At 41.2% G+C, this 10,845-nt stretch overlaps 1 pseudogene; it reads right to left on the bottom strand.

The window, feature by feature from the left end:
• Positions 1-8,835: 8,835 nt before the first annotated feature.
• LOC123326760 lies at positions 8,836-8,932 on the bottom strand (annotated as a pseudogene).
• Positions 8,933-10,845: the final 1,913 nt, after the last annotated feature.

Raw genomic sequence — 10,845 nt, 5'->3', positions numbered from 1 at the left:
ATTGTAAAGACTTTGAACGTGGGCTGCAAAGACACGGATCATCCAGGCGAAGGTGTCTGACTGGAGTCATATCATGATCGAAGATTTGCTCCAGAGAGATTGCTAATCACACATGGGATGAATGACAGAGTGAAGGTGTAAGAGTTAATACCAGTGTCAATAAGATGGTTCACAAGGTGATGGTCAGGATGATGAAAGGCTGAGTGCAAAAGTTATGGTAAGAAGCAAAAGGAAGAGGAAAAGAAGAAATTCAGGGTCTTGGGGTTTTTTACTCTTCAACGTTGATCTTCATAACTTTTGGAGTAGATACTCTCCTTCCCGTGTCTTGGATGAAGAAAAAAGCAATTCGAACATAAAGAGGGTTAAAGTCTTGCAAAAATCACACACTCAGTGGTAGGGGAGAAAAAGAAATTAGAAACAAGGTCCCATGGACTATAACTTACCCCTTATAATCTGTCATCTCCCTTCCCCAAAATCAACCAAAACATTGTCAAAGAAGCCACAGTTTTATGTTGTTTATCCCAGAGAAAGTATATTTGCATCCCAAGCGTTGCCATATACATTATCAGAACCATAAGGCCAAACCTCTCTGGAACAATTTTCATTGTCCAAATCCCCTTCTCCACTAATGTGGTGATGTGATTCATATGACAGCAATTGGTTCTACCCAAGTATACCAGCCAGCACCCTGCGACCTCCTGAAGGGCACATGGCTTTGATTATTTGGGGACAAAAATAATCTCAGCTTGAAGAGAGTTCCCAATCCCAACTTTCTAAATAACAGACACCAAAATATCCAATACTCTAAATAGATGGTATCCCCCCCCTTCTTTTTCCTCAAGAGGCAATGGACGAACGTCACAGTGCACCGTGGTGCCAAGAACGCATTATGTTTCCCAGATGCACGGACTGACATACTAAGCAAACTATTTATGAAATTTCTTTGGAAGAGTCAAGGCAAATAACAGCCTGGCCCCCACCTCCACCATCACCACCAAAGTCAACTGGAATAGCTCTGCTCAGAGTGACAAGGAAGCAGACTTGAGTGCTAGGGTGTGGTTTGGTGCAATGGGACTTGCTATCTGTCACTAGCTATGATTTTTCTTCCCCATGCTCTAAAATTTCCTTTCTTCCCATTATCTTAAATAAGTGGCTATGTTATGGTTGCCAAATTGGATACAAGAGTCCCTCTGACCTCCTCCCCCTCCCAGTAGCCACAAGGAGTTACTACTCTGTGTAGGACCTAGGGGAACCATAGATGGGGTCTTATCTCCCATGGGGTCTTATCTCCCCCAGCCTCCCAACACACACACACACACACACACACACACACACACACACACACACACACACACACACACACACACACACCATGCCAGTAAAAGACATTTAGTAACCCATAGATGTATAGATGTTGTGGTCTCATGAGAAAGAGGGGACTTAATCAAATAGTATTTTATAAGAGATTTATTAATTACATAAGTAACTAACCACCATCTCCCTCGCCCCCAGCCTGACTCTTTGTAACCTCTTTCCCCCCTTACGGCTGCTCTTGACTAAGGGAATGGGCATGAGGTTATGATTTGGTATGATCTGCCCTGGGAACGCATCCTCTAGAGAAAGGATTTTCTGGACTCTGGGTATCCTAGGATCATCCCACCCCACCCCACCCCTACCTGCCGGTCACCTCTGGGAAACCAAGCTGTCAGGTGAATGAAAGACAGGAGAGGTGTCTAGGGTCAAGCAAAGGGATTTCCCCGTAGGAGCTGCTGCTAATGCCGCCCCCTTCCCATCACGAACACTTGACGTCCAAGGGAAGGGAGGCGCTTTGAGCATTCTGTTTGGCTGGTTGCTTAGTTTCTTCCTGCAAAGGGCTTAAAGTTAGTACCCAAAAAAGACCCCTACACAAACAAGAAACATTGCTTAATATGACAACAGTGACAATGAATGTAAGGAATGGAAGGAAGAGAAATTTATCATTTCATCTGGGGCTGTCTTGTTCAACAATCCCCCCTCCCACTGCCAGCATCATTACCAAACCTATGCTTTATTTTTTAACAAGTGTGTGAAGTTCCTCTGAAGCAGTAAGAAAGTCAAGGCCAGGGCTCCTGGGTGGCTCAGTTGGTTAAGCGACTGCCTTCGGCTCAGGTCATGATCCTCGAGTCCCGGGATCGAGTCCCGCATCGGGCTCCCTGTTCAGCGGGGAGTCTGCTTCTCCCTCTGACCCTCCCCCCTCTCATGTTCTATCTCATTCTCTCTCTCAAATAAATAAATAAAATCTTTAAAAAAAAAAAAAAGTCAAGGCCAGACAGAGTTCAGATCCACTTAAGAAATGCTGCATTCTTATTTCACCCTTTCAGATCTTGGAGAATCACAACACATATTTTAAACACACAAACTTCTCTGAGAAGTGACGCAGTAAATAAACTTGGCTATTTAACTCTGTTGTCTAGTCCAGGAGCCCTTCCCTGCCCTGGCACCCCACACTCCATACCCTTGACATTTCACATAAGAATCATGTCAACCATAAAATTAAAGTCTATGAAATACTTAAGGAAACAATGCTCTAATAATTAATTCTCTAAAGTTGATCCCTATTTAGGGAACTAACTCCTAATCCTCATCCTGCACAAAACCAGCAGGCCCCCTTTAGTCACCAGAATGGTGGGGATTGCACAGACTTAGCTGTGCACTGTCCCAGACATGCTCTTTTAACTTCTAACCTACCCAATTAATGATTATGATCCTATACAACGAGAATCCATTTTTACGGACAGAGACATATAAAGAATGTGGAATCTGATATATTCGCCCAAAGAAACCCAAACTCAAAATCAAGCCTAGATAGGACATGACAGAGTCAAAAGATCAGTTTCAGAAACACATTCTCTCTTTCCACAGTTCTACAGAAATCTAAGTGACAGATCTTTTCCATCAACCTGTTATTTCCTACCTCACGGAGTATTACAAAAGTAGCCACTTGTCTCCATTAGTAGAACCCACAAGATCCACATCTATAATATAAAAATTTTAAACTACAGAGAAATTTGGTAAATATAAAGAATTCTTTTCCTGTCATGGAAGATTGAAAACCACATCCCTTGAAGACTCAAAGTTGGGAGAATTTTCCAGCAGGAGTGCTTTTAAAATTATTTCCGTGACCCCCTAAAAGATGGCCAATGAACTGCACAAGACAGGGGAATAAGTGTACTCTTATCTATCATATGTAACCTCCAGGAGCTTCTAGAACAAGGAAGTGGGGCTAAGTGCACAAGGCTCATGGTTCTAGGAGCCTAAAATGTCCACCAGAAAAGGGTCTGATAACTCAAAGATGAAAACTTTTAGAAGGATTTCTGCTTCTGACTATGACAAGTTCCCTTGTATCTGCCACTAATAACAACCAGAACTGCCAGGTTTTGGAGGGGAGAAAAAGTAATCTGTTTAAAGGATTCCAAGAGCTACCAAAGTGATGAGCCAAGATCACAGGGAGAAAAAAAACTCAAGATATTTGCTACTTTATAATCATCACTGGGATAAAAAGCTACGAAGCTAATTGGCTGAGGAAAAGGGCAAAGATCTTATATAATTTTTCATATGCAATATCTACCAGTCAAAAAATATCACAAATGCAAGGACAGGACTCAAAGACCAAGAGGGAAAAAGGATAATAGAAACAGATTCACATAATACAACAGGATTATCAGCTATGGCTTCTAAAATAACTAATATTAATATGTTCAGCAAAACATATGAAAGCTGACGAACTTCAGTAGAAAACTGAAATCTGTGAGAAAACAATCAAATGTAAATTCTAGAATTCTAAAAGTCATACCTGAAATTAGTAACTCAATAAGTGGGTTTAACAGCAGCCCAAGCAGAGTTGGAGGAAAAACACAGCTGTGCTCCCACCCTGAAACACAACAAGAAAAGACAATAGAAAGTACAGAGAAGAGAATAAGAGACATGTGGGTCATGGTAAAAAGTCTACATGTGTAACTGAAATCCCAGAAAGAAAGAGGAAAGAAAATGGACCTGCAATTTTATTTAGAAAGTGAATAAAAGTTTTGAAGGCTAAAGAAAGACAACAAGCCACAGTTTCAAGAAACACTATCCTATCCATTTACTTCCTTCCAACAAAGGAAGTCCTACCCCGGCATATCATGGCAGAGCCACTAAAACCAACAACAAAGGGAAAAGATAACCTTTCCTGAACAGGATCAATAATAAGATTTACACGTGATTTTTTAACAGAAGAGAGAGAAGTCAGAAGACAAAGAACTACTGTGACACAGATTACCTTGTCTCAGCTACTGATCCCAAGGGGACAAAGTACCATGTACCAATTACCAATCCCAGGGAAGCCTCCCAATACTTCTGCCCACTGCATCTTGGTATCAGACTCTCCAAGAACACAATGCTGCCAGGCCCTGGATGGAACAGCACTTTGCTTACGTAGAGTAGAGACAGTAAGATCAGCTTCAATAGTAGGCATCAGTGCCCCATGGCCAGGAGGTCTCTCCTGGTGACACAGGACACTTTGCCTACACACGCCCCTCTCATGCCACAGCGGATGGAGCTCTGTCCCCTCCCTGAGGAGGAGAGAGGTACCCTGGGGTTGGCGAGGTGCCATATGATACATGTGCCTTACGCAGAGTAAAAGAGCAGCCTGTGAGCAGAAAACAGGGGAAAATAGCCCCACAGAAGGCAACAAGCCCAGCACAGGCTGTGTGGGCTCTTTATCTCTTGGTAGGGAAGTATTCCAAGCTGCACGCCTACTCTGACGCAGCTGAGTGGGGGCTGAAACGTGCATGCACAAGACTGCCTTTCCCAACAAATATCACCCTTTAAATGCTGAAAGAAAATAACCGTCACCCCAACTGACCACCCTGTGAAAATATTCTTCCCCCAAAAACCAAAGATGAGATGAAGATAACCTGTCATCAACGGGACTGTTTTAAAAGGAATACTGAAAGAAGTTCTTCAGGACAAAAGGGAACTAATCTCAGAGGAAATTGTTTCTGTGGGTCTTCATTCCCTCCTGCATTTTGGGCTTTCCTCTGAGAAAAGTTTGTGGGCAAATCTAAATGAATATTTGCTATACAACAATAACAACGCCTTGTGGAATTTTAAATGTAAGTTAAAATACATGAAAATAACATAAAAGTGGGGAGGAACCTTGTGAAGAAAGCAATGAAAGAACCAATTCCTTCACACACTTATAAATCAAGGAAGTATGCCTTTGTCACGGAGAGTAAGCAAAAGGAAGAGTAAAATATATGTGTGTGTATTTAACAATTGATAAAAGAGAAAAAATGGAATAAAAAATGCTGATATGACCACAAAAAGAAAACAAAGGAAAAATAACAAATCCACCATCAAAATAGGAGATTTAAATACACTTCTTTCAGTAACTGATAAAACAGATTTAAAAAGTGAAAATACAGGAAATTTAAACAAACTTGACTGATTGGCATGTATAAAACACTGGGTTCAACAACTGCAGAATGCATATTTTTCCAAGTTCTCACAGAGCATTGTAAAGTTAACCTGTATGCTATCTGCTAGCCCATAAAGGAAGTTTCAGTGAATTCCAAAAATCCGAAGCCATGCAGAATATGTCCTCTGACTTCAGTGGAATCACATTAGAAATCAATATACAAGATACAGATTAATACCTCAAATGCTTGGAAATTAAGCAATACTCTTATAATAACTAAGGGATCATGAAGAAACAGGAATGGAAATTAGGAAATACGTGTAGTAGGAGATTGTGAGGATACAGCATGTCAGGAATAGGCTACTGCTAGAGTAGTCCTCGCTGGGAATCATAGCTTTGAGAACACAGATCAGAAGAGAAAAGGGCTGAAAACCAGTGACTTATGTAACCATCTCAAAGGCATAAGAATAGGGGTATGGTTGCCTGGTTGGCTCAGTCGGTAGAGCACACAACTCTTGATCTGAGGTCATGAGTTTGAGCTGCATGTTGGGCATGGAGCCTACTAAAAAAAAGAAATTTTTAAAAAAGGACATAGGGATAAAAAGCATATTAAATTCAAGAACGGTAGAAAGAAAAAATATGTCTAGGACAGAAAAACTGATGAAATAGAAAACACATGTAATAAAATCAAGAAAGCCAAAAGCTGTTCCTTTGAAAAGACGAAAACAATTGACAAAGAAGCAATACAGCAAATACAACTGATAAAGAGCAGAGAAGGTATGCATCTCTAATACTGGACCTCAAAAGGGGTGTATCACTACAGATCCTACCAATAATCAAGGAACAGTGAGAGAATATTTTTGAACAATTTTGTGCAAACACACTTGAAATTTCAGCCAAGGCAAATTCCCAGAAAAATACAATTTACAAACTGGCATAAGAAGAAATAGAAAATCTAAAAAATCCTATATTTATTAAAGAAATTGAATCCATAATTTAAAACCTCTCCACAAAGAAAACTCTGGTCTCTGAGATGTTCATTGTCAAGATCCACTGAATATTTAAGGGAGAAATTAACTATTTTAAACAAAACTTCTAGGGACTAGAACAAAAAAGGGAACACTTCCCCACCAATTTTATGAGGCCATATAATCTTATTACCAAAAAAAACCTGGCAAGGAAACTACAAGTAAGGAAATCATAGGCCAAGATCTCTCATGAGCAAAGTTGCAAAAGTTCTAAACAAAAGGGTAGCAAGTCAAATTCAGCAATATAAAAATAGTACACCACAGCAAAATTGGTCGTATTCTGACTCTTAAATGAGTCAGTTTAACATTTCAAAGTCAATCAATGGAATTTTCAAAAATCATTTGATCAACTAAAAAGATATAGAAAAACCATGTGATAAGTCTCAATATCCAAGCATAATAAAATGCAGTAAACTGGAAATGGAACATAATTTTCTTAGTCTGCCAAAAGGCGTCTACAAGAGAATCTACATCAAACATAATACTTAATGACAAAATACTTAAAGGTTTTCTCTTCATATTAGGAACAAAACAATGATGTTCCCCTCACCATTTCTACTGAACAATGTACTAAAGATCCTAGCCAGCACAAGAAAACAAAAGAAATATTATTCATAGACAGGACTGTGTTCATAAGAGATCCAAAAGAACCTACAGATATGTCATTAAAACCAGTAAACAAACTTAGATTACTTAGATCAGCAAGGTCACTAGATACAAATTCAATATACAAAAGCACATTGTATTTCTATTCGTTAGCAATGAAAATGAGAAAATTAAATGGCATGGTAATATAACAGCACCAAAAAAAAATGAAACACCTGAAAATAAGCCAAATAGAAAACGTAAAAAGCTACTCAGAATATTACAAAATATCACTGAGAAATTCAAGACAGTCTAAGTAGTAAAATAAAGAGATATACTATGTTCATGGATTTAAGTATTTAATATTACATACTGAATATGTATTCTCTCCAGACCGAGCTAAAGATTCCATATTCAATATACCAGCAGGTGTGTGTTTGAGTGTGTGCATGTGTAATGAACAAGGTGAGTATAATGTTAAAGGCCTAAACAGTCTTGAGGAAAAAGAACAGGGTTGGAGGATTTACAACACCAGATATCAATGCGTGCTATAAAGCTGCAGTAAGTAAAACAGCATGGTACTGGCACAAAGATAGACGATACAATGGAATGAAAGAAATACAGACATATACATCACACACACACAGAGAAAAAGAAAGAGAGAAACTTGATTTATGACAAAAGTATCACTTCATAGCAGCGGAGAAAGGCTGATCTCACTAAACAGGTGCTGGGTTAACAGGGTATCAATATGAAAAAATGCATCATTAACCTCTATCTCATACCAAGCATAAAAATATAGTCGAGATGGATAAGTCTAAATATGAACAGTAAAAGAGTGCTTTAGATTACTTAAACCAGATGCAAAAACACTAATTCCAAAAGAAAACAATGATAAATTGAATTACATTAAAATTAAGAATTTCTGTTCATTGTTAAATACTGTAAGAGAGTAAAAAGGCATGTGGAGAGTAGGAGAAAATATTTGTACACATAATTCCCATAAAAGATTTGTCTAGAACACATATTTTTAAAAACCTTCAAATCAATAAGAAAAACATAAATGACCTACAAGAACAGCCAAAAGATTTAAACCTTGGCGGCTCAGTCAGTTAAGTGTCTGACTCTTGATTTTGGCTCAGGTCGTGATCTCATGGGTCCTGAGAGTCCATGCGCTCTGCGTGGAGTCTGCTTGGGATTCTCTGCCTCTCCCTCTCCCTGTGTACCCCCCCCCCAAACAAACAAACGAACAAACAAATAAGATTTAAACAGTTTCTTTACAAAGTAGGGTATTTAAATGGCCAATAGATATACAAAAAGGCCGTTCACTCATCTTCAGGAAAAATCAAATTACATCATGGTAAGGAGTCACAACAAACCACCAGAGTAGTGATACTTAAAAGACTGACGCTGGGACAAACGAAGTCTCGTCTACCACTGGGGTGAGCATAAATTCACGCAATCACGTAGGAACACTGTTTTTACATTATCTCCTAACATTGAGTACATGCAAATCCTCTTGCCTAGCAATTCTCCTCCTAGGATACATGTGTTTATGTGCCTGCTCAAAAAAAACATATACAGAAGTTTCCGGCAGTCATAGTTAAAAACTGAAAATGTTCATCTATCCCAGAAGAGACAGATGCACTGTGAGTTGTGATATATTCATACCACAGACAAGTAGCATTGAAGACGAATGAACTGCAACCACGTGTAACAAAATGGACGGTTCCTACCAACATAACGTAGGCAAAAGAAGTAGACGTTAAATATATATGGCATGATTTCATTCATTTAAACTTCACGAATTTGCATGTCATCCTTGTGCAGGCGCCATGCCAATCTTCTGTCATTCCAATTTTAGTATAAAACTTCAAAAGTAGGCAAAACCAATCAATGGTAGCAGAAGTCAGGACAACGGTTTGGTCCTTTGGGGAGGAAATGATTAAAAATGAAGCCAATGAGGTTGGGTGGGGAAAGCAGAGTCAACAGATGGAGAAAGGCCGACTGCTGGGGATATTGCTGAAACCCTTCACCCAAGCACACCTGACTCTACTTCCCTCTACTGCTGGACCTCTGAATTCCAAGAGACTCTAGTTTCAAATGAGTTGTTGCCTTTTGCACCAGTCTTGACCTCTGCCTGGAAACCAGCTCCTGCTAGAAATGGAGACCTGGAAAGACGGGTTTCTCTGCATGTATGAAGGTGAGAACAGAGTGATCGACAGATTACAATAGAGGATTTTCAATCCAGCTGTGGGAAGGTTCTATGCTTCTGTGGGCCCTACAGAAAGTAGAAGCTTGGGTAGGGATGGATCTAGTTTGTGACATGGACTGGATTTGGTGTGGGTGCAGTAAGCTAATGCTTTCTCCATCGATACCTCCAAACCTGCTCCATATCTCACTTCCTTCCCCTTGAATAACCCACTCAGGTGGGACCAACAGTCTCATTTTTAGATATAAATCCAATCCAAATGAATACAGAGACACCTATCATACAGCTACATCAAAACATCTCCCCTTGGGTTGATGGGATGAATTATGTTTCCCCAAAAAGAGATATGTGGAAGTCCCGACCCTCAACATTTCAGAATGTGGCACTATTTGGAAATAGCGTTGTTGTAGATGTCATTAGTTAAGATGCAGTCATGCTGAAGGACGGTGGGCCCCTGATCCAATGTGACTGGTCGCAGGAAGACGCCACCATGTGATGGTGGAGACAGAGACAGAGAGGATGTGTCTACAAGCCAAGGAATGCCGAGGACACTTTCGACGACACCAGAAGCTAAGACGAAGGGAACTGATTCTCCCCTGGAGCCATGGAGAGAGCACGGCCCTGCCGACATCTTGACTTCGGGCCTCCAGAATTGTGAGAGAAGGAATTTGTGCTGTTGTAACTGCCACCCCGCCCCCCACCCAGTTGGTGGCTCTTGTGAAAGCAGCCCTGAGAAACTAATACACCTCCCACTGCTCAGACCCACAGCAGGGAAGCATTTGATGTGTAATGAGCATTTACACATCAAAGTGGTCACCTGGTGGATCTTCCAGCTTCCTCTGTTCCCCTTACACAGCACACTGCTGTCTCCGCGGCGGCGTACTCCTGCTCTCCTGCCCAGGCAGTCAGGCCCCTGGTCTCCCCACCGGCAAGAGCACTGCTAGCGACCTGGGCCACAATCACACAGGAGCTGAGTGATCTTGGGCGGTGGGGGCAGGGAGCGGTCAGGCACTCTGTTCATTCTCCCCCTTGTTCTTTGGCTCTTGAATGAGAAAGTGGTTCCAAAGCATGGATGGGGTCAGGTCATAAAAAGAGACAGAAGAAGATGACCGTACTGCTTACACAGCGTGACATGAAGAACTCAAAAGCTCTTCGTCCAACCTGTTTCCTCGAGGGCCTGACATGCCACCATTAGGTCACAGAGTTACAGGCCCCGGGTATAATGGGCACAGGTGGGGCAGGGGACATCTTATCAGACGACCCAGCTGAGGGGCTGGTCAGTGGGGTGGGTTCCTGCGGGCAGCCTTGGCTGGGGGACCCCAAGAAGACTGGAGGAGAACGGGGAAGACATGGGAGCAGCCAGCAGCTTTGGTGGTGCGGAGAACGATTTTGCAAAAGGAATCTGGAGAATCAGAATCCTGGCAGGGATCCATCCACAGATTAAGTTGGAGAACTTCACTTTTAGGTGAAAGAAAGGAGCAGGGAGGCCTGTTTTTCTGGAATTTGCCAAATATGCTCAGGGTGGGAGCAAGGGGGCTTCAATTTAACTCAAAACACATTTCTTGAGCTCCTCTTAAGCTCAA

Source organism: Neomonachus schauinslandi, chromosome 15 (genome assembly GCF_002201575.2).
Source record: "Neomonachus schauinslandi chromosome 15, ASM220157v2, whole genome shotgun sequence".
Taxonomy (NCBI): Eukaryota; Metazoa; Chordata; class Mammalia; order Carnivora; family Phocidae; genus Neomonachus; species Neomonachus schauinslandi.
Note: the sequence above shows the minus strand (reverse complement) of the source record. Positions and strands in the feature narration are given on the sequence as shown.